Source organism: Euprymna scolopes, chromosome 45 (genome assembly GCF_053919585.1).
Source record: "Euprymna scolopes isolate OS-2025 chromosome 45, ASM5391958v1, whole genome shotgun sequence".
NCBI classification, from domain to species: domain Eukaryota; kingdom Metazoa; phylum Mollusca; class Cephalopoda; order Sepiida; family Sepiolidae; genus Euprymna; species Euprymna scolopes.
Window position 1 is genome coordinate 57750618 of NC_136526.1, and position 25696 is coordinate 57776313.

Genomic DNA, 25696 nt, shown 5'->3' on the forward strand with positions numbered 1-25696 from the left:
AGAAGAGACATTGCAAGCCTGTCTCTGCTTTATCGTTATTTTCATGGCAAGTGCTCGTCTGAGCACCAATTTATGCTTCCCCTTCACCAAACTTTCAGGAGAAGCACTCTTCTAGCTAAAAGCACTATCAATAATTTCCCCTATTTTTATTTTTATCTGTGGCTAAACCTAAACGTAGATTCCATGAACAAAGTTTCTTTCTTAGAACTGCACGCTTGTGGAACTCTCTTCCTTTTTCCTTTTTTTCAGCTGACTACAATATGGTCGTCTTCAAGTCTAATGTAAACAAGTTCTTGATAAGTTGTTCCCCTTAAGTAATCCAATTTTCCAAATTTACACTACTAACTATTAATATGATATTGTCCCTTTGACTACTGTACACTCTTTAACCCTTATCATCGAGTGGCTTCTGGGCCTTGATAAGTGGTGATTCTTTTGTAAAATAAAAAAAATAAAGATATCAATAAATATTTAATTACATTTTTTATTATATATATATATATATATATATATATATATTTTACAAGGAAGTCACCACTTATCAAGGCCCAAAGGCCACTCGGGGATAAGGGTTATTGCATGTAGAGTAATCAATAGGATAATATCGTTGTAATCGCTAGTAATGGAAATCTGATAAAAGAGTCTTACTTAAGGGGGCGGTTCAACAGGAACCACTTATCAAGGCCCGAAGGCCACTCAGGGATAAGGGTTATTGCGTGTGCAGTAATCAATGAGATAGTATTGTAGTAATCATTAGTATTGGGTGTTTAGATAGAGTGTCTTACTAAGGGGGCGGTTTGTCAGGAGTTTGTTTATGTTGGATTTGAAGACATCCAAGTTGTAGTCAGGTGGGAAACAGGCAAACAGAAGAGAGTTCCACAGGTGTGCACTTCTAAGAATGAAGCTTTGTTCATGGAATCTACGTTTTGATTTAGGCACACATAAAGAGTGGGGAAAATTACTGACTGTGGTTTCAGTGAGACGGGGGTTTTTCGTGAAAGATTGGTGAGGGAGAACCAGAGATTGGAGCTCAGATGAGCACTTCTCATGGAAATAACGATAAAACAACGACAGGCTCGCAGCATCCCTTCTGTGGGAGAGAGGTTGCAGGGAAGAGAAAAAGGCATCTCTCACTAAGCTACAAAGTCTATTTTGTACCCTGTTAAGGCAGAATAGGTTGTTTTTAGCAGCTCTTGCCCAGATATGGCAGTAGTACTCCATCCTTGGACGTACTTGGCTTTTATATAGATAGAGAATTGCATCAGAAGTGAGATATCTACTGGAGCAGAAAAAGGATCCCACCATTTTTACATTTTTGTATATTATTATTTTTTATAATACTAAAAAGAAGTTAAAAACTGTTGTAGTATTTTGTATTGGGTTGATTAATGTTAATAAGAAATAAATATTGAATTAAATTTTTTATTATATATTTGTATATTATTATTTTTTATAATACTAAAAACAAATTCAAAACTCTTGTAGTATTTTGTATTGGGTTGATTAATGTTAATAAGAAATAAATATTGAATTACATTTTTTATTATATATTTGTATATTATTATTTTTTATAATACTAAAAACAAATTAAAAACTGTTGTAGTATTTTGTATTGGTGGATCAATGTTAATAAGAAATAAATATTTAATTACATTTTTTATTATATATTTGTATATTATTATTTTTTATAATACTAAAAACAAATTAAAAACTGTTGTGGTATTTTGTATTGGGTTGATTAATGTTAATAAGAAATAAATATTGAATTAAATTTTTTATTATATATTTGTATATTATTATTTTTTATAATACTAAAAAGAAATTCAAAACTCTTGTAGTATGTTGTATTGGGTTGATTAATGTTAATAAGAAATAAATATTTAATTACATTTTTTATTATATATTTGTATATTATTATTTTTTATAATACTAAAAAGAAATTCAAAACTCTTGTAGTATTTTGTATTGGGTTGATTAATGTTAATAAGAAATAAATATTGAATTACATTTTTTATTATATATTTGTATATTATTATTTTTTATAATACTAAAAACAAATTCAAAACTCTTGTAGTATTTTGTATTGGGTTGATTAATGTTAATAAGAAATAAATATTTAATTACATTTTTTATTATATATTTGTATATTATTTTTTTTATAATACTAAAAACAAATTTAAAACTGTTGTAGTATTTTTTATTGGGTTGATTAATGTTAATAAGAAATAAATATTTAATTACATTTTTTATTATATATTTGTATATTATTATTTTTTATAATACTAAAAACAAATTTAAAACTGTTGTAGTATTTTGTATTGGTGGATCAATGTTAATAAGAAATAAATATTGAATTACATTTTTTATTATATATTTGTATATTATTATTTTTTATAATACTAAAAACAAATTCAAAACTCTTGTAGTATTTTGTATTGGGTTGATTAATGTTAATAAGAAATAAATATTGAATTACATTTTTTTTATTATATATTTGTATATTATTATTTTTTATAATACTAAAAACAAATTCAAAACTCTTGTAGTATTTTGTATTGGGTTGATTAATGTTAATAAGAAATAAATATTTAATTACATTTTTTATTATATATTTGTATATTATTTTTTTTATAATACTAAAAACAAATTTAAAACTGTTGTAGTATTTTGTATTGGTGGATCAATGTTAATAAGAAATAAATATTTAATTACATTTTTTATTATATATTTGTATATTATTATTTTTTATAATACTAAAAACAAATTCAAAACTCTTGTAGTATTTTGTATTGGGTTGATTAATGTTAATAAGAAATAAATATTGAATTACATTTTTTATTATATATTTGTATATTATTATTTTTTATAATACTAAAAACAAATTCAAAACTGTTGTAGTATTTTGTATTGGGTTGATTAATGTTAATAAGAAATAAATATTGAATTACATTTTTTTTATTATATATTTGTATATTATTTTTTTTTATAATACTAAAAACAAATTCAAAACTCTTGTGGTATTTTGTATTGGGTTGATTAATGTTAATAAGAAATAAATATTGAATTACATTTTTTATTATATATTTGTATATTATTATTTTTTATAATACTAAAAACAAATTAAAAACTGTTGTAGTATTTTGTATTGGGTTGATTAATGTTAATAAGAAATAAATATTGAATTACATTTTTTTTATTATATATTTGTATATTATTATTTTTTATAATACTAAAAACAAATTCAAAACTCTTGTGGTATTTTGTATTGGGTTGATTAATGTTAATAAGAAATAAATATTGAATTACATTTTTTTTATTATATATTTGTATATTATTTTTTTTATAATACTAAAAACAAATTCAAAACTCTTGTAGTATGTTGTATTGGGTTGATTAATGTTAATAAGAAATAAATATTTAATTACATTTTTTATTATATATTTGTATATTATTATTTTTTATAATACTAAAAACAAATTCAAAACTCTTGTGGTATTTTGTATTGGGTTGATTAATGTTAATAAGAAATAAATATTGAATTACATTTTTTTTATTATATATTTGTATATTATTATTTTTTATAATACTAAAAACAAATTCAAAACTCTTGTAGTATTTTGTATTGGGTTGATTAATGTTAATAAGAAATAAATATTGAATTACATTTTTTATTATATATTTGTATATTATTATTTTTTATAATACTAAAAACAAATTCAAAACTCTTGTAGTATGTTGTATTGGGTTGATTAATGTTAATAAGAAATAAATATTGAATTACATTTTTTTTATTATATATTTGTATATTATTATTTTTTATAATACTAAAAACAAATTCAAAACTCTTGTAGTATTTTGTATTGGGTTGATTAATGTTAATAAGAAATAAATATTGAATTACATTTTTTTTATTATATATTTGTATATTATTATTTTTTATAATACTAAAAACAAATTCAAAACTCTTGTAGTATTTTGTATTGGGTTGATTAATGTTAATAAGAAATAAATATTTAATTACATTTTTTATTATATATTTGTATATTATTTTTTTTATAATACTAAAAACAAATTCAAAACTCTTGTAGTATGTTGTATTGGGTTGATTAATGTTAATAAGAAATAAATATTTAATTACATTTTTTATTATATATTTGTATATTATTATTTTTTATAATACTAAAAACAAATTCAAAACTCTTGTGGTATTTTGTATTGGGTTGATTAATGTTAATAAGAAATAAATATTGAATTACATTTTTTTTATTATATATTTGTATATTATTATTTTTTATAATACTAAAAACAAATTCAAAACTCTTGTAGTATTTTGTATTGGGTTGATTAATGTTAATAAGAAATAAATATTGAATTACATTTTTTATTATATATTTGTATATTATTATTTTTTATAATACTAAAAACAAATTCAAAACTCTTGTAGTATGTTGTATTGGGTTGATTAATGTTAATAAGAAATAAATATTGAATTACATTTTTTTTATTATATATTTGTATATTATTATTTTTTATAATACTAAAAACAAATTCAAAACTCTTGTAGTATTTTGTATTGGGTTGATTAATGTTAATAAGAAATAAATATTGAATTACATTTTTTATTATATATTTGTATATTATTTTTTTTATAATACTAAAAACAAATTCAAAACTGTTGTAGTATTTTGTATTGAGTTGATTAATGTTAATAAGAAATAAATATTTAATTACATTTTTTATTATATATTTGTATATTATTATTTTTTATAATACTAAAAACAAATTAAAAACTGTTGTAGTATTTTGTATTGGGTTGATTAATGTTAATAAGAAATAAATATTGAATTACATTTTTTATTATATATTTGTATATTATTATTTTTTATAATACTAAAAACAAATTCAAAACTGTTGTAGTATTTTGTATTGGGTTGATTAATGTTAATAAGAAATAAATATTTAATTACATTTTTTGTTATATATTTGTATATTATTATTTTTTATAATACTAAAAAGAAATTTAAAACTGTTGTAGTATTTTGTATTGGGTTGATTAATGTTAATAAGAAATAAATATTTAATTACATTTTTTATTATATATTTGTATATTATTATTTTTTATAATACTAAAAAACAAATTTAAAACTGTTGTAGTATTTTGTATTGGGTTGATTAATGTTAATAAGAAATAAATATTGAATTACATTTTTTATTATATATTTGTATATTATTATTTTTTATAATACTAAAAACAAATTTAAAACTGTTGTAGTATTTTGTATTGGGTTGATTAATGTTAATAAGAAATAAATATTTAATTACATTTTTTATTATATATTTGTATATTATTATTTTTTATAATACTAAAAACAAATTTAAAACTGTTGTAGTATTTTGTATTGGGTTGATTAATGTTAATAAGAAATAAATATTTAATTACATTTTTTATTATATATTTGTATATTATTATTTTTTATAATACTAAAAACAAATTCAAAACTGTTGTAGTATTTTGTATTGGGTTGATTAATGTTAATAAGAAATAAATATTGAATTACATTGTTTATTATATATTTGTATATTATTATTTTTTATAATACTAAAAACAAACTAAAAACTCTTGTAGTATTTTGTATTGGGTTGATTAATGTTAATAAGAAATAAATATTGAATTACATTTTTTATTATATATTTGTATATTATTATTTTTTATAATACTAAAAACAAATTCAAAACTGTTGTGGTATTTTGTATTGGGTTGATTAATGTTAATAAGAAATAAATATTTAATTACATTTTTTATTATATATTTGTATATTATTATTTTTTATAATACTAAAAACAAATTAAAAACTGTTGTAGTATTTTGTATTGGGTTGATTAATGTTAATAAGAAATAAATATTGAATTACATTTTTTATTATATATTTGTATATTATTATTTTTTATAATACTAAAATAAATTCAAAACTGTTGTAGTATTTTGTATTGGGTTGATTAATGTTAATAAGAAATAAATATTGAATTACATTTTTTATTATATATTTGTATATTATTATTTTTTATAATACTAAAAAGAAATTAAAAACTGTTGTAGTATTTTGTATTGGGTTGATTAATGTTAATAAGAAATAAATATTTAATTACATTTTTTATTATATATTTGTATATTATTATTTTTTATAATACTAAAAAGAAATTCAAAACTGTTGTAGTATTTTGTATTGGGTTGATTAATGTTAATAAGAAATAAATATTTAATTACATTTTTTATTATATATTTGTATATTATTATTTTTTATAATACTAAAAACAAATTCAAAACTGTTGTAGTATTTTGTATTGGGTTGATTAATGTTAATAAGAAATAAATATTGAATTACATTGTTTATTATATATTTGTATATTATTATTTTTTATAATACTAAAAACAAACTAAAAACTCTTGTAGTATTTTGTATTGGGTTGATTAATGTTAATAAGAAATAAATATTGAATTACATTTTTTATTATATATTTGTATATTATTATTTTTTATAATACTAAAAACAAATTCAAAACTGTTGTAGTATTTTGTATTGGGTTGATTAATGTTAATAAGAAATAAATATTGAATTACATTTTTTATTATATATTTGTATATTATTATTTTTTATAATACTAAAAAGAAATTAAAAACTGTTGTAGTATTTTGTATTGGGTTGATTAATGTTAATAAGAAATAAATATTGAATTACATTTTTTATTATATATTTGTATATTATTATTTTTTATAATACTAAAAAGAAATTAAAAACTGTTGTAGTATTTTGTATTGGGTTGATTAATGTTAATAAGAAATAAATATTTAATTACATTTTTTATTATATATTTGTATATTATTATTTTTTATAATACTAAAAAGAAATTAAAAACTGTTGTAGTATTTTGTATTGGGTTGATTAATGTTAATAAGAAATAAATATTTAATTACATTTTTTATTATATATTTGTATATTATTATTTTTTATAATACTAAAAGAAATTAAAAACTGTTGTAGTATTTTGTATTGGGTTGATTAATGTTAATAAGAAATAAATATTTAATTACATTTTTTATTATATATTTGTATATTATTATTTTTTATAATACTAAAAAGAAATTAAAAACTGTTGTAGTATTTTGTATTGGGTTGATTAATGTTAATAAGAAATAAATATTGAATTACATTTTTTATTATATATTTGTATATTATTATTTTTTATAATACTAAAAGAAATTAAAAACTGTTGTAGTATTTTGTATTGGGTTGATTAATGTTAATAAGAAATAAATATTTAATTACATTTTTTATTATATATTTGTATATTATTATTTTTTATAATACTAAAAAGAAATTAAAAACTGTTGTAGTATTTTGTATTGGGTTGATTAATGTTAATAAGAAATAAATATTGAATTACATTTTTTATTATATATTTGTATATTATTATTTTTTATAATACTAAAAAGAAATTCAAAACTGTTGTAGTATTTTGTATTGGGTTGATTAATGTTAATAAGAAATAAATATTTAATTACATTTTTTATTATATATTTGTATATTATTATTTTTTATAATACTAAAAACAAATTCAAAACTGTTGTAGTATTTTGTATTGGGTTGATTAATGTTAATAAGAAATAAATATTGAATTACATTGTTTATTATATATTTGTATATTATTATTTTTTATAATACTAAAAACAAACTAAAAACTCTTGTAGTATTTTGTATTGGGTTGATTAATGTTAATAAGAAATAAATATTGAATTACATTTTTTATTATATATTTGTATATTATTATTTTTTATAATACTAAAAACAAATTCAAAACTGTTGTAGTATTTTGTATTGGGTTGATTAATGTTAATAAGAAATAAATATTGAATTACATTTTTTATTATATATTTGTATATTATTATTTTTTATAATACTAAAAAGAAATTAAAAACTGTTGTAGTATTTTGTATTGGGTTGATTAATGTTAATAAGAAATAAATATTGAATTACATTTTTTATTATATATTTGTATATTATTATTTTTTATAATACTAAAAAGAAATTAAAAACTGTTGTAGTATTTTGTATTGGGTTGATTAATGTTAATAAGAAATAAATATTGAATTACATTTTTTATTATATATTTGTATATTATTATTTTTTATAACACTAAAAAGAAGTTAAAAACTGTTGTAGTATTTTGTATTGGGTTGATTAATGTTAATAAGAAATAAATATTGAATTACATTTTTTATTATATATTTGTATATTATTTTTTTTTATAATACTAAAAACAAATTAAAAACTCTTGTGGTATTTTGTATTGGGTTGATTAATGTTAATAAGAAATAAATATTTAATTACATTTTTTATTATATATTTGTATATTATTTTTTTTATAATACAAAAACAAATTAAAAACTGTTGTAGTATTTTGTATTGGGTTGATTAATGTTAATAAGAAATAAATATTGAATTACATTTTTTATTATATATTTGTATATTATTTTTTTTTATAATACTAAAAACAAACTAAAAACTGTTGTAGTATTTTGTATTGGGTTGATTAATGTTAATAAGAAATAAATATTGAATTACATTTTTTATTATATATTTGTATATTATTATTTTTTATAACACTAAAAAGAAGTTAAAAACTGTTGTAGTATTTTGTATTGGGTTGATTAATGTTAATAAGAAATAAATATTGAATTACATTTTTTATTATATATTTGTATATTATTATTTTTTATAATACTAAAAACAAATTAAAAACTCTTGTGGTATTTTGTATTGGGTTGATTAATGTTAATAAGAAATAAATATTTAATTACATTTTTTTATTATATATTTGTATATTATTTTTTTTTATAATACTAAAAAGAAGTTAAAAACTGTTGTAGTATTTTGTATTGGGTTTATTAATGTTAATAAGAAATAAATATTGAATTACATTTTTTATTATATATTTGTATATTATTATTTTTTATAATACTAAAAACAAATTAAAAACTCTTGTGGTATTTTGTATTGGGTTGATTAATGTTAATAAGAAATAAATATTGAATTACATTTTTTATTATATATTTGTATATTATTATTTTTTATAATACTAAAAACAAATTAAAAACTGTTGTAGTATTTTGTATTGGGTTGATTAATGTTAATAAGAAATAAATATTTAATTACATTTTTTAATATATATTTGTATATTATTATTTTTTATAATACTAAAAACAAATTTAAAACTGTTGTAGTATTTTGTATTGGGTTGATTAATGTTAATAAGAAATAAATATTTAATTACATTTTTTAATATATATTTGTATATTATTATTTTTTATAATACTAAAAACAAATTAAAAACTGTTGTAGTATTTTGTATTGGGTTGATTAATGTTAATAAGAAATAAATATTTAATTACATTTTTTAATATATATTTGTATATTATTATTTTTTATAATACTAAAAACAAATTTAAAACTGTTGTAGTATGTTGCATTGGGTGGAACAATGTTAATAAGAAATTCAACACATAACATTTTTTTCTGAAAAATTTTTTTAATATAAATCACAAAGGAACAGATGTCAATTCACTCCTTTTTGAATTTGTAAAATCATCGATAAGGAAAAAACTTACAGTCTCGTCTCAACTTTTTTTAAATTATAGAATAAAATAAAATAAAATAAAATTGCTAATTTTTAACCGTAATTAACAGCCGTGTTTTTTGTTTTGTAAATTTATGGAGAGGAAAAGGTTTTAATGATTTTTAGCTGATAAAAAGTGACTGCAAAGGGAGGTAATTCATTTCTCATTAATTTACATTTGCGATATTGATGTTTTTTGTTTTTGTTACACCAGACGTTTTTTTTTTTTTTTTTTACACAGTGATCACCACTTATCAAGGCCCAGAAGCCACTCAGGGATAAGGGTTATTGCAAGTACATTACGTTAGTGTGGAGATTTGATGAAGTGTTTACTTAAGGGGCGGTTCATTAGGAATTTGTTAACATTGGACTTGAACACATCCAAGTTGTAGTCCTGTGGGAAGCAGGCAGACGGAACAGAGTTCCACAGGCGTGCAGTTCTAAGAAAGAAGCTTTGTTCATGGAATCAGCGTTTTGATTTAGGCACAGATATAGAATGGGGGAAATTTTTCACAGTGGATTCAGCTAGACGGGTGTTTTTCGTGAAAGATTGGCAGGGGGGACCAGAGATTGGAGTTCAGACGAGCACCTGCCATGGAAATAACGATAAAACAAGGATAGGCTCGCAACGTCTCTGCTGTGGGAGAGAGGTTGCAGGGTAGAGAAAAAGGCATCCCCCACTAAGCCACAAAGTCTAAGGCAGGATAGGCTGTTTTTAGCAGCTCCTGCCCAAATATGGCAACAGTATTCCATCCTTGGACGTACTTGGCTTACGTTGGACATGTAAATTAATATTTTGATTATCCTCATCTGAAAATTTCATAACCATTATTTATGTTACTATTCATTTAGTTTGCACAGTAGAGCCATATACAAAAAAAAAAATTCAGGTTGAATTCTAAATCAGAAAAAGTAAATTAATATAACACTAGCGGGACCTGTGGAAATTCCACAGGGGACTCATTCATATGTAATATATTGATGTTGGCATTCTATAGATGTTCAGTTTAAATGAAGACGCTCTGATATTATTGTAGCTTTTTTGTTAAAACTGTAAAGTATTAATCTAAGTTAGCAGGGGTGTCCAGCATAGCTTGGTCATAAAGTGTGCTTAAATATGATATTTTAATTCTTGCAGATTTCGTATATATTATTATAGAGTTAATGTTCTATCGATTTTTATATATTATAAAGTTGTGATTTCAAAAATAAAAAAATATATTCATATGACTTGGCTGCATCAGCTTGAATCGAAACTGAAACCAAAATTTATGGAATATATAACTTGAGTTCTTTTAGCTATAATCGAATCGTAAAAAAAAATTATGAAGAATTCTTGGTAAAATTATTTATAAAAATAGAGGACTTAAATGCCTTCAGCTATAATCAAAACTGAAACCAAAACTTATGAAGAATTCTTGGTAAAATTATTTATTACAAGAAATGGAAAGTCATAACAATTAAACGACAGTCACTCAGAAGAAAAAGGATGGAAACGTGACACACAGAATAACACACACGCTATCGTATTAATATATAGATTAGCAATCCACATCTCAACCAACCATACAATATTTATCTTATTATTTATTTAGTTTGTACAGTGGGGCCATATGCAAAAACGATATTTTAGGTTGAATTCGTAATCAGAAAAAATAAATTAATATAACAAATGAATGTTGAAAGCCATGTTTTATTTCAGAAGAGTTTCTGGTACGTAGCTGATCTATACAAGTCCTGGAGATGAAAAAGAGTTTTTTGGTAGGTAATTGATTTACATAAGTCTTGGACTTTAAAATGTTGCAGGCAGAGTAAAGATTTTTCTTGTGTGGACATGAAAACATTATGTGTGGTAATTCTAAAAGATCAAGTTTCTGATTGGGTGATAGCAGAATGTGGATCTATTTGATTGGTCATTTCCTATTGTCAGTGTTTATAAGTAGAATCCTCCAACTTTCTATATCAAAAATATTGCAAACAGTTTTTTTTTTTTACCAATTTTCACAGACAACCGACATTATTGGTGATGTCTCCTTCATATGGCTTCCACAGCGAGATTAATTTGAAAAGCCTCCTTTTTGCTTTCATCATGGAAACCGTGACGTCACTACCTTACATCCCTCTCGTGTTCTAATCTAGCTTTGATTCACTTCTGGGAATGATTATGTTTTGCAGATTTGGGTCATCATGACATGTACTCAATGTGCCAGATGTCAAACAATATACTAACTGATTTAATCGCTATTATTGACATGGGGGTCCTAATAAATACTGATTTTATTTCAAACTTGATATAAAAGAACTTACATTAAATCTATTTTATTCCTTTTAAATGTGCCTTACTATTAATAAAATCCTATACCTGTCTCTGAGTCTAATACATCGTAACAGAGAGTAGTGCTGCCCCATCATGGGGGTGGGGGTGACATTCAGAGTACTATCTTCTGCATTGAAGAGCCAGGTACGTCCAAGGAACGAGTACTGTTGCCACATCTGGCCAGGAGCTGCTAGAAAGGACTTGTCCTGCCTTGATAGAGTTCAAAATAGACTCCGTAACCTCGTAGGAGATGTCCTTTTCTCTTCCCTGCAACCTCTATCTCACCGAAGAGATGTTGCGAGTTTGTCTCTGTTTTATCATTATTTTCATGGCAAGTGTTCGACTGAGCTTCAATCTATGGTCCCCCTTGCCAAACTTTCACAAGAAACACTCGTCTAGCTGAAAACACTATCAATAATTCCCCCCACTCTTTATCTGTGTCTAAACCTAAACGTAGATTCCATGAACACAGCTTCTTTCTTAGAACTGCACACCTGTGGAATTGTCTTCCGTTTTCCTGCTTTCTGGCTGACTACAATATGGTTGTCTTCAAGTCTAATGTAAACAAGTTCTTGATGAGCTGTTCCCCTTAAGTTAACAAATTTACCGAATTTCCATTACTAACGATTACTATATTGTCCAAATGACTACTGTACACTCTTAACCCTTATCCTCAAGTGGTCCCCGGCCTTGATAAATGGTTATGACTATGTAAAAAAAAAATCAACGTCACAATCTAGTGGGACGTGATCTTACAATTGCGTAATGGTTGATGTAACAACTTTGCCAAGATATACCTGAAGATGGTCGGAGGTTGCATCAGAGGAAACGTTATTAGAATAAGCTTTAAGATGAGAACAGTAGTCTGAATAATCCAATAATAGAAACTATCAATGTGTGATCTCAACAAGTGAAGCATGTGCACGATGGACGAGGCATAAAAAATGACGACGTTCAGCATTTCTCTCCCCCCCCCACCATTTAGCCCCAAAAGTCCCCAGGGGACATCAAATCCTGGTGAAAATGAACAAACATATGTAAATTTGAGTTCTATACTATGCAAAAGAAGAAATGACCAAACCTATCAATTGCACCCCCCATTTAGCCCCAAAAGTCACCATGGCCTTAAACATATTTAAATTTGAGTCCAGTACTATACAAAACTGCTAAATTCATACACAGAAAATTTTGGACAAATATGGTAAAATAGTCCCAAAAAAATATATATAAGAATAGTTGTTAGTTTGTAATGTGTATTTATATATGTGTGTATACATTTATTATGTGTATTTTTATGTGTATATGTTTGTAATGTGCATTTTATAATGTGTATACCTTTGTATTGTGTATTTTTATAATGTGTATCCATTTGAGATGTGTATATGTTTGTAATGTGTATTATTCATGATGTGTATACGTTTACAAATTTTCATTTTTTATGATCTGTATATAGTTGTAATATGCATTTTTTATAATGTGTATACGTTATAATGTGTATACGTTTGTAATATGCATTTTTGTAATGTGTATTTTTTATGATGTGTATACGTTTGTAATGTGCATTTTTTATGATGTGTATATGGTTGTAACTTGTATTTTGTATGGTGTGTAAGTTTGTAATGTGTATCTTTTATAATGTGCATCAGTTTGTAAATTTTCATTTTATGTATATACGTTTGTAATATGTATTTTTTATAATGAATATTTTTATGATGTGTATACGTTTGTAAATTTTTCATTTTCTGTAATGTGTATATGTTAGTACTGTGCATTTTTATAATGTGTATATGTTTGTAACGTGTATTTTTTATGTGTACATGGTTGAAATGTGTGTTTCTATAATGTGCATATATTTATAATGTGTATTTTTTGTAATGTGTATATGTTTGTAATGTGTATTTTTTATGTGTACATGGTTGAAATGTGTGTTTCTATAATGTGCATATGTTTGTAATGTGTATTTTTTATAATGTGTATACGTTTGTAATGTGTATTTTTTATGTGTATACGTTTGTAATGTGTATTTCTTGATGCATGCTTTAGTAATGCATATATGTTTGTAGTGTGAATTTCTTTACAATGTTTTAACATTTATGTAATTTGTCTCCATATTGACAGAGATTCAACTTCATCAAATACATTTAATTTCATCGAATAATATGTCAGTTTTATTTGTAGTTTTAAAAATAAAAATCTCGTCAGTCATGTTACAAGTTTATTTGACGTTCATGCGTTTTTTGATGACGATTTAATGAAGACTTGGCTGAAAACGAAGACGCACATATTTTACACGGAAACGGTTTGTCCTGTGTGTGAATTTGCTTATGCTTTCCGACATCAGATCGGTGTGCAAAAGAAACGCCACATATTTCACAAGAATATGGTTTCTCTCCAGTGTGAGTTCGAATGTGATCGACCAGCGTTGATTTCCTTGAAAATGAGGAAGTGCACAAATCACATGAGTATGGTTTCTCTCCAGTGTGTATCCGAAGGTGATCATTCAACGACGACTTGTGCAGAAATGAAGTACAACAAATGCCGCAAGAATAGAGCTTTTCACCAGAATGCGATCGCTTATGCTTTGACAATGCGGATCGATGCGAGAAACATGCATCACATATATCACATATATAAGGTTTCTCTCCAGTGTGTGTTCTGATGTGATCGACCAATGTTGGCTTTGTTGAGAATGACGAGTCGCAAACCTCACAAGTGAAGGGTTTCTCCCCAGTGTGTGTTCTCATATGCCGACTCAAGTCCGCAACCTGCGCGAATGAAAATCCACAGAGTTTGCACGAATGAGGTTTTTCTCCTGTATGAGTTCTCATGTGGCTTACTAAGATCGAACGTTTTGAAAACGACGCATTACACATGACACACGAATATGGTTTTTCTCCAGTATGAGTTCGTAAATGTCCCATTAAAGATGACTTGTGTGAATATGATGAACCACAGAGATCACACGAATAATGCTTTCTTTCCATCGTGTTTGTATGTGTAAATAGATAGTGCAAGTATAGAGTCTCTTCGTAGGGGTTATTTGTGTATCTTAAAGAAAATATATATATATGAGATTGTTAGTTTGTAACATACATTTGTTTATGTGCATGCATATTTAATTCATTATTTGTTTATAGGTTTGTAATGTGCGTTTCTTTGTGTATGCATTTGTAGTGTGTATTCCTTTATAATATGTATATGTTTATAATGTGTATTTCTTTGTGTATACGTTTGTATATGCATTCCTTTTTTTGCTGCACAGATCACAAAAAAATATAAAGCGATTTATTATGTAAAAGTAAAATATCAAATGTATATCATCTTTTAAGGTTTATTACTGTATTCTAAATGAATTGGTATATTTGGAAACGGACAAATTTAGCACAAGTGGAGCAAGCTAAGGATAGCTTTTAGTTTATTATGTGCATGTCTTAGTATTGTGCATACATTTCATGATTTGCATTTTTTTTATTATCCATACATTTCAGAATTTTTATTCTTTTGTATTATGCAGACATTTCATAATTTCCATTCTTTTGTATTATGCAGACATTTCATAATTTGCATATTTTGTATTATGCAGACATTTCATAATTTGCATTCTTTTTAATTATGCAGACATTTTATAATTTGCATTCTCTTGTATTAGGCAAACATTTCATAATTTGCATTCTTTTTTATTATGCAGACATTTCATAATTTGCATTCTTTTTAATTATGCAGACATTTTATAATTTGCATTCTCTTGTATTAGGCAAACATTTCATAATTTGCATTCTTTTGTATTATGCAGACATTTCATAATTTGCATTCGTTTGTATTATGCAGAATTTCATAATTTGCATTCGTTTGTATTATGCAGACATTTCATAATTTGCATTCTTTTTAATTATGCAGACATTTTATAATTTGCATTCTCTTGTATTAGGCAAACATTTCATAATTTGCATTCTTTTGTATTATGCAGACATTTCATAATTCACATTCTTTTGTGTTGTGCAGACATTTTATAATTTACATTCTTTTGTATTGTGCATAGGTTGCATAATTTGCATCTTTTTATATTGTGTATACATTGCATAATTTGCATTTCATTTTTTCTGTATATATGTTTGTAATGTGGATACATTTAATAATATGCATTTTAATTTATTGTAAATTTTTATTATATATATTGTCATATCTATTATATTTTCGTATATAAGTTTATATAGTTTACACATTTAATAATGTATATTGCTTTGTATTGTATATACATTAATAGTTTGAAATTTTTTTGTTTAGTATTTCAGTCAATTTTTTCGTTTTGTCCTTAAATTGAAATGCACATTCTTAGATTTCTTTTTATCTGATTCGCAGCATCCAACAATGTTCGCCATCTTCGTTAACTTTAAATCAATCTTTTGGAATTTTTAAGGCATTCCTATCTTTTTGCACGTCAAATATTCAAATTCAACACATGAATTCCTGTCCGCTTCTTTTGCTGCTTCAACATCTGTAAAACAAAATAAAAAGACATTCCAATTATGTTATGTATAACAATTTTTTAAAAGTTTTTTTTGCAATAACTTTCTATAGTAGATAATGATTTTTGAAAAATAAAGTTCCTTTTGCAATATTTTTCATAGTAGATAATGATTTTTCAAAAATCAAGTTTATTTTGCAATATTTTTCATAGTAGATAATGATTTTTCAAAAATCAAGTTTATTTTTGCAATATTTTTCTATAGTAGATAATGATTTTTCAAAAATAACGTTTTTTGCAATATTTTTCATAATAGATAATGATTGGATCAAGTGATAAAGAGAATAGAAATATTGATAAAAATCTTTTGTTTGCCTGAAAACCAATTTCTACAAAAACTAGCCAAACACATTCTTAATACAAAGTGCTTAATGTATAATTCTACAAGACTACCATTCGCCTACGCATCGAGTATTGTTGCCACATCTTGGCTGGTGCATCTATCACTAGTCTCTCATTCTTATACAGGGTCTAAAAAGAGTGTTCAACCTAATAGATCCCACACTATCAACATAACCTCACCTCCTGTCACATCGCCAAAATGTTTCATCCCTGTTGCAAGTATTTTAATGGAATGTACTTGAAGCATTTGATTCCTTTCAGCATAAATAAATACCACTGACAAACATGACAAGCAGCAAAATTCCACCCCTTCACTATAGAGATCCCCCAGATGCCAGAAAGCTTTCTACCTTATTTCTTCCCTCTAACTGTTAGACTATGGAATTTCCTTGTGGATCACTCTTTCCTTGACTGACATGCAGAAGTTCAAATGTAATGTGAACAGACATCTCACCATTTAACTCCCTACAAGGTGTTCTTGGAAATTTGGTTCCAAATAATAATTCCTTATATCAAAGTGCCACTGTGCCTTGTTTGAGGTAACAGTAAAAAAAAATTAAAAAATGCTAAATTTTGAAACAATTCCATTTGTCAAACGAGTAACTATCAAATGTAACACAAAAAATGCTAAAACCATTCACTAAAAGAAAGCATCAATATTATCGAATATTCAGAAGATAAAAATCACAAGATAAGCTACCCACCAAAAACTCTTTCATTCCCAGGACTTATACAGATTAGCTACCCACTAAAAACTCTTTCATTCCCAGGACTTATACAGATTAGCTACCCACCAAAAACTCTTTCATTCCCAGGACTTATACAGATCAGCTACCCACCAAAAACTCTTTCATTCCCAGGACTTATACAGATTAGCTACCCACCAAAAACTCTTTCATTCCCAGGACTTATACAGATTAGCTACCCACCAAAAACTCTTTCATTCCCAGGACTTATACAGATTAGCTACCCACCAAAAACTCTTTCATTCCCAGGACTTATACAGATCAGCTACCCACCAAAAACTCTTTTTCATTTCAAAGACATAAAAAAAAAATTAGTCTACACTGGAGACAATCATTTATTGCCGTTATTATTTCTAATAAATATTTTTTTTTGAAAAGCGTAATATGAAAAACCCCAAACAAAATCAATATAAGATTTTACGCTTGAAAGTTATGAACAACAATGCAAGAGAAGAGAAACCTGTCATTATCTATATATATAAAAGACAAATGTTTGTTTGTAATGCTAAAACTTGAGATGAAAGATTCCTCTCCCCTAAGAATAAAACATATGTTCAATATCTGCTTTTGTTTTTTCATTGTTTATACGGTCCCGAGCAACGCCGGGTAGCCCTGCTAGTCTATGATATAAATCTCAACTGTCTGTTTAAATGTATATATTTGTATGTCTGCCTAAAACTTTCAACCGAGGCGGCAGATTTTCACGAGATTGCTATTGTTTTGAAGCTCGACCTTTCAGACGACAAATATTGAAAAATGGGCAAAAAGCATTAATTCTTTCATGCTCAATTGGGTACTTTTCTACAAGGATGGGTCACTCTTTTTGTCGCTATTTTCGAAAGTCATCCCCTCTTTTTGATTGACAACCCTTAATTTAAACCATCGCAACTTCTGGTTTTACGATGGATACAACAGCAAAAACGTCATGTTTTTTTTTTCGTCCTTTTTCTCCTTCACAGTACGGGTTCGAGCCTGCCTGCCTACTACCACTTTTTTTTTTTTTTTGCTCAACATACACCTACAAACAGCTGGGAAACACCAGGTACCCATGCTAGTTTAATAATATATGACAAAAAACATTTTTAATGCCTAAACAAATTTATTCTTGCATTTATCCATGCCTACAAATGCCAATTCCCATGTAACGTTGTACCGTTACACATTTACACACATGCCTACAAACGCCAATTCCCATGTAACGTTGTACCGTTACACATTTACACACATGCCTACAAAAGCCAATTCCCATGTAACGTTGTACCGTTACACATTTACACACATGCCTACAAACGCCAATTCCCATGTAACGTACCGTTACACATTTACACACATGCCTACAAACGCCAATTCCCATGTAACGTTGTACCGTTACACATTTACACACATGCCTACAAAAGCCAATTCCCATGTAACGTTGTACCGTTACACATTTACACACATGCCTACAAACACCAATTCCCATGTAACGTTGTACCGTTACACATTTACACACATGCCTACAAACGCCAATTCCCATGTAACGTTGTACCGTTACACATTTACACACATGCCTACAAACGCCAATTCCCATGTAACGTTGTACCGTTACACATTTACACACATGCCTACAAAAGCCAATTCCCATGTAACGTTGTACCGTTACACATTTACACACATGCCTACAAACACCAATTCCCATGTAACGTTGTACCGTTACACATTTACACACATGCCTACAAACGCCAATTCCCATGTAACGTTGTACCGTTACACATTTACACACATGCCTACAAACGCCAATTCCCATGTAACGTTGTACCGTTACACATTTACACACATGCCTACAAAAGCCAATTCCCATGTAACGTTGTACCGTTACACATTTACACACATGCCTACAAACACCAATTCCCATGTAACGTTGTACCGTTACACATTTACACACATGCCTACAAACGCCAATTCCCATGTAACGTTGTACCGTTACACATTTACACACATGCCTACAAAAGCCAATTCCCATGTAACGTTGTACCGTTACACATTTGCACACATGCCTACAAAAGCCAATTCCCATGTAACGTTGTACCGTTACACATTTACACACATGCCTACAAAAGCCAATTCCCATGTAACGTTGTGCCGTTACACATTTACACACACGCCTACAAAAGCCAATTCCCATGTAACGTTGTGCCGTTACACATTTACACACATGCCTACAAAAGCCAATTCCCATGTAACGTTGTACCGTTACACATTTACACACATGCCTACAAACGCCAATTCCCATGTAACGTTGTACCGTTACACATTTACACACATGCCTACAAACGCCAATTCCCATGTAACATTGTACCGTTACACATTTACACACATGCCTACAAACGCCAATTCCCATGTAACGTTGTACCGTTACACATTTACACACATGCCTACAAAAGCCAATTCCCATGTAACGTTGTACCGTTACACATTTACACACATGCCTACAAACGCCAATTCCCATGTAACGTTGTGCCGTTACACATTTACACACATGCCTACAAAAGCCAATTCCCATGTAACGTTGTGCCGTTACACATTTACACACATGCCTACAAACGCCAATTCCCATGTAACGTTGTACCGTTACACATTTACACACATGCCTACAAACGCCAATTCCCATGTAACGTTGTACCGTTACACATTTACACACATGCCTACAAACACCAATTCCCATGTAACGTTGTACCGTTACACATTTACACACATGCCTACAAACGCCAATTCCCATGTAACGTTGTACCGTTACACATTTACACACATGCCTACAAACGCCAATTCCCATGTAACGTTGTACCGTTACACATTTACACACATGCCTACAAACGCCAATTCCCATGTAACGTTGTACCGTTACACATTTACACACATGCCTACAAAAGCCAATTCCCATGTAACGTTGTGACGTTACACATTTACACACATGCCTACAAACGCCAATTCCCATGTAACGTTGTGCCGTTACACATTTACACACATGCCTACAAACGCCAATTCCCATGTAACGTTGTACCGTTACACATTTACACACATGCCTACAAACGCCAATTCCCATGTAACGTTGTACCGTTACACATTTACACACATGCCTACAAACGCCAATTCCCATGTAACGTTGTACCGTTACACATTTACACACATGCCTACAAACGCCAATTCCCATGTAACGTTGTACCGTTACACATTTACACACATGCCTACAAAAGCCAATTCCCATGTAACGTTGTACCGTTACACTCACACACATGCCTACAAACGCCAATTCCCATGTAACGTTGTACCGTTACACATTTACACACATGCCTACAAACGCCAATTCCCATGTAACGTTGTACCGTTACACATTTACACACATGCCTACAAACGCCAATTCCCATGTAACGTTGTACCGTTACACATTTACACACATGCCTACAAACGCCAATTCCCATGTAACGTTGTACCGTTACACATTTACACACATGCCTACAAACGCCAATTCCCATGTAACGTTGTACCGTTACACATTTACACACATGCCTACAAAAGCCAATTCCCATGTAACGTTGTACCGTTACACTCACACACATGCCTACAAACGCCAATTCCCATGTAACGTTGTACCGTTACACATTTACACACATGCCTACAAACGCCAATTCCCATGTAACGTTGTACCGTTACACATTTACACACATGCCTACAAACGCCAATTCCCATGTAACGTTGTACCGTTACACATTTACACACATGCCTACAAACGCCAATTTCCATGTAACGTTGTACCGTTACACATTTACACACAGAACCCACATGTTGTATCCAGTCCAGTTTACATCATCAACGATCTGATCCCCATCTGGCATCAATTAAAATGAATGGCTCTTATCTTGGGGAGGCTCCATGTTCTGACAAGCTCCTGGGTTTGACCTTTACTACTGATCTTAAATGCAACACATACATCAAATCCGTTGCCAAAGTTGCTGGAAAAATGGTGGGATCCTTCTATCGATCCAGTAGATCGATCACTGCTGATGCAATTCTCTACCGATATAAAAGCCAGGTACATTCAAGTATGGAGGACTGTTGCCACATCTAGGCAGGAGCTGCTAGAAAAAACCTTCTCCTGCCTTGATAGAGTTCAAAATAGACTTTGTTGCTTAGTAGGGGATGCCTTTTTCTATTTTTTGCAACATCTTTCTCACAGAAGAGATGTTGCAAGTCTGTCTCTTTTTATCATTATTTTCATGGCAAGTGCTTGTCTGAGCTCCAATCTCTGGTCCCCCTGCCTTGCCAAACTTTCACAAGAAACACTCATCTAGCTGAAAACAATATCAATAATTTCGCTTACTCTTTATCTGTGCCTAAACCTAAACGTAGATTCCATGAACAAAGTTTCTTTCTTGAAACTGCACACCTGTGGAATTGCCTTCCATTTGCCTGCCTTCCAGTTGACTACAATATGGCTGTCTTCAAGTCCAATGTAAACAAGTTCTTGATGAGCCATTCCACTTAAGTTAACAAATTTACCGAACTTCCACTACTAACGCTTACAATGATTCTGATACTTTACTTATCCTCGAGGTCTCTGGGCCTTGATAAGTGGTGCCTCCTATGTAAAAAAAAGTAATAACTACACTCCTTTTTTTGTAACAATGATATTTATTTCCTCATTCTCCTACCACTCATGACTTCTCATTACGTCCATGACGTCAACCACCTCTCTAATGTAATTCTCTCTCTAACATACTCTCATCTTTATAGACTTTCTTTACATTCCGCATTTCATACACACACCTGCGCTGTTATAACATTCAAATAAATAATTTTGGGGGAAATGCATAATATGAAAAACCCAAAATAATGTTTTAGAATTTAAGAAAGATTTAATGTATTTGGGAGGCTCCATGTTTTGACAAGCTTCTGGGTTTGATCTTTACTCCTGATCTGAAATGGAACATGTACATCAAATCTGTTGCCAAGGTTGCTGGAAAAATGGTGGGATCCTTCTATGAGTCAGTAGATATCTCACTGTTGATGCAATTCTCTACCTATAAAAAAGCCAAGTACGTCCAAGGATGGAGCACTGCTGTCACATCTGGGCAGGAGCTGCTAAAAACAGCCTATCCTGCCTTGACAGAGTTCAAAATAGACTTCGTAGCCAAGTGGGGGATGCCTTTTTCTCTTCCCTGCAACCTCTCTTCCACAGAAGGGACCTTGCGAGTCTGTTGTTGGTTTATTGTTATTTCCATAACAAGTGCTCGTCTGAGCTCCAATCTCTGGTCCCCACCCGCCAATTTTCACGAAAAACACCCGTCTAGCTGAAACCACTGTCAATAATTTTCCCCATTCTTTATCGGTGCCTAAATCAAAACGTAGATTCCATAAACAAAGCTTCTTTCCTAGAAGTGCACGCCTGTGGAACTCTCTTCCATCTGCCTGTTTCCCACCTGACTACAACTTGGATATCTTCAAGTCCAACATAAACAAATTCCTGATAAATCGCCACCTTAAGTAAGACACTTTATTACTAAGGATTACTACAATATTGTCCCATTGATTACTGTACACACAATAACCCTTACTCTCGAGTGGCCTCTGGGCCTTGATAAGTGGCGACTTTCATGGAAAAAAACCCTTTTGTTTTTGCTAAAAGATGATTGAAGAAAAATTAAATTATTTGTGATCAATTAAATCCATTTTAACTAAAAATCCAGATCATTGTTGCTAACGATGACATCCAAATGACATCACAGCGATCAGGGAAAACTTTTACTTTAACAACAAATTAACATTCACCTTAAACTTATGCTGAAAACGAATATCACATTAAAATTTGGGGCCTAAAAATAGTTTTTCGGGTATCAATCTATTGATGAATTTCAGTAGCCGTCACCATTCTTAACATGCGGAGAGGGGGGTTATTACCTGCATGCGCATTAGTACTTGTTCAGTAGGAAAAACATTGCCACCAGTGAGAACATAAAGGATTTCATTGGATAATGATGGTCTTAATATCCATAAAACTCCTTACCAGCCCCAAATTTAAATTTGATATTCGTTTTCAGCATACAGGAAAACGTATAAAAGTCGTTATTTAATGAGGACTTGAGCTGCAGTTAAATTAAAAAAAATATCATATGCCCCAGGATGCCATACATGCATCCGAGAAAGATATGCAAGGGATGTTCCAAAAGTAATGCCTCCTATTTTTTATTCTGCTTAAGTGGATCAGAGGGGATTGCAAATTATGATGACTGAACTCATGCATTCATGACGTGAAAGTTTTGTGCTCCAAAATTTATTTTTCTACAGTCACCACCATTCTCAATGCAATTTTGGCAGCAATGAACTACAACTGTGCATTGGCAGCAATGAACTACAGCTGTGCATTGGCAGCCTGAATATGAAAAAGGCCAAGTTGAGGGTGAATGAATTAATGTTTTTAGCCAATTTTTAAAATATTTTCTGTCCGAAGGGACGAGCTTCAAAATGCAACCGATCTCGTGAAAATCCGTCGCCTCTGTCAAAAGTTTTAGGCAGACATACATACATTTAAACAGACAGGTGTCATTTATATTATAGTCTAGCGAGGGGTACCTGGCTTTGCCCGGGTGTTTGGAGGTGTGTGTGGTTTTGGGTAAATCAAAACTCGTGGAGGGGGGATTAAAATTTAAAAAAATGTTTTGGTAGGTAAGTATGAGGCTTGAACCCAAACCCTTGAGGCAAAGTTGTAAATTAAAGTGTGAAAAAAAAAACGTGCGACGTTAACCATTGCGCCACCACGACATGCTGACAGAAACCCGTTTGAATTTATTTAATAACTTAAATTAGCAGGTGCACGTTTTAATGTCTAAATGAGGTCACCTTTTGACTGCGGGGTAGCATTTCATTTAGTGCGGGAATGCTTTTTTTTTCCCCAAGCCGTTGGGGGTAGGGGGAAACATTATAGGAAAAGGCTTAACCTACATGCGGCGAGTGAAAACTGTTGAATATTTATCTTCCCGAAGTCGAGCAAATTAAATAGACAGGCGAGCTCCATTGTTAACTCTGAGATATTACGATTTACATGTGATATAAAAAGTTTTAAAAAGTCGTTGGGCGACCGACCGCTTCTCTGAAAAAAGCCTTTCTTGGACATACACAAAAAGCGAACATACATTTTCGCTTTTATATATATACTAGCTGGAGGGGGGTACCCGGCATTGCCTGGGTGTTTGTAGGTGTGTTATGTGGGGGGTAATTAATAATCCTGCTTAAATATTATAAAAAGGACGATGTAAAAAAAAAAAACCCAAAACCAAAACGGAAAAAAATGGCATAAATAAACCTGTGTATGGGAGGGGGGGGGGTAAACTGGGTTGGGAGGAGGGATTGAACCCGGAAGCCTTGACGCGGAGGTGGAAACGAATACCAACTACCTAATGGTCTCGACCACGAGTGAGAGTAATTGATTAGCGTGTTAAGTAAAAGCTTATAAAGCTAAAAGAGGTTTGATTGACAGGACGACGCTAAATGAGGTCATCGCGGGATCGTTATTTTTAGTTTTCACTTCCCCCCAGATGATGATGGGAAGGGGGGAAAGCAGCGCGAAAGCCGAGAACACAACGTTTTTCACTGTATTTATACTAAAATGCAGGACAAACAGGGGACATAGCGAAATAGCGTGAATCTCATAAAAGTCGACATAAATAAATCTAGAGACGACCCGCATTCCCAAATCCTACATATTATGATATAGGGGGTATATAAAGTTTTAAGCGATAGTAACGAACCCGGGAGCGTGTGTGAGAAAAGCCTTTGCCAGACATACACGAAATGGTCACACACATTTTGCCTTTTATATATATAGATAGATTTTTAAATTTCCAAATATCAAGTTTTCTCAGTTGGTCATTTATTATTTTTCCAAAGATAACCATTACAACATTTGTATGGAAATGAGAAGGAATGCCAGAGTGTGCTGGTTGTTCAAAATGGTATTTTTAAAAAGGTTTTTAAAGTAAACATCTAATGAGTACGTGACTAAACATGCAGCAATAACATAATTTTGCAGACTTGTTAGTCGCAATACGAAACAATATTGTA

At 28.9% G+C, this 25696-nt stretch overlaps 1 long non-coding RNA gene across 1 annotated transcript in view; it reads right to left on the bottom strand.

Annotated features, from left to right (window-relative positions):
• Positions 1 to 11347: 11347 nt before the first annotated feature.
• Positions 11348 to 25696, bottom strand: part of LOC145269734 (uncharacterized) — a 27954-nt gene continuing 13605 nt past the window's right edge. The window contains exon 2 of the long non-coding RNA XR_013865220.1: positions 11348 to 16484. This is a non-coding gene — a long non-coding RNA (uncharacterized LOC145269734). The remainder of the gene's footprint in view (positions 16485 to 25696) is intronic.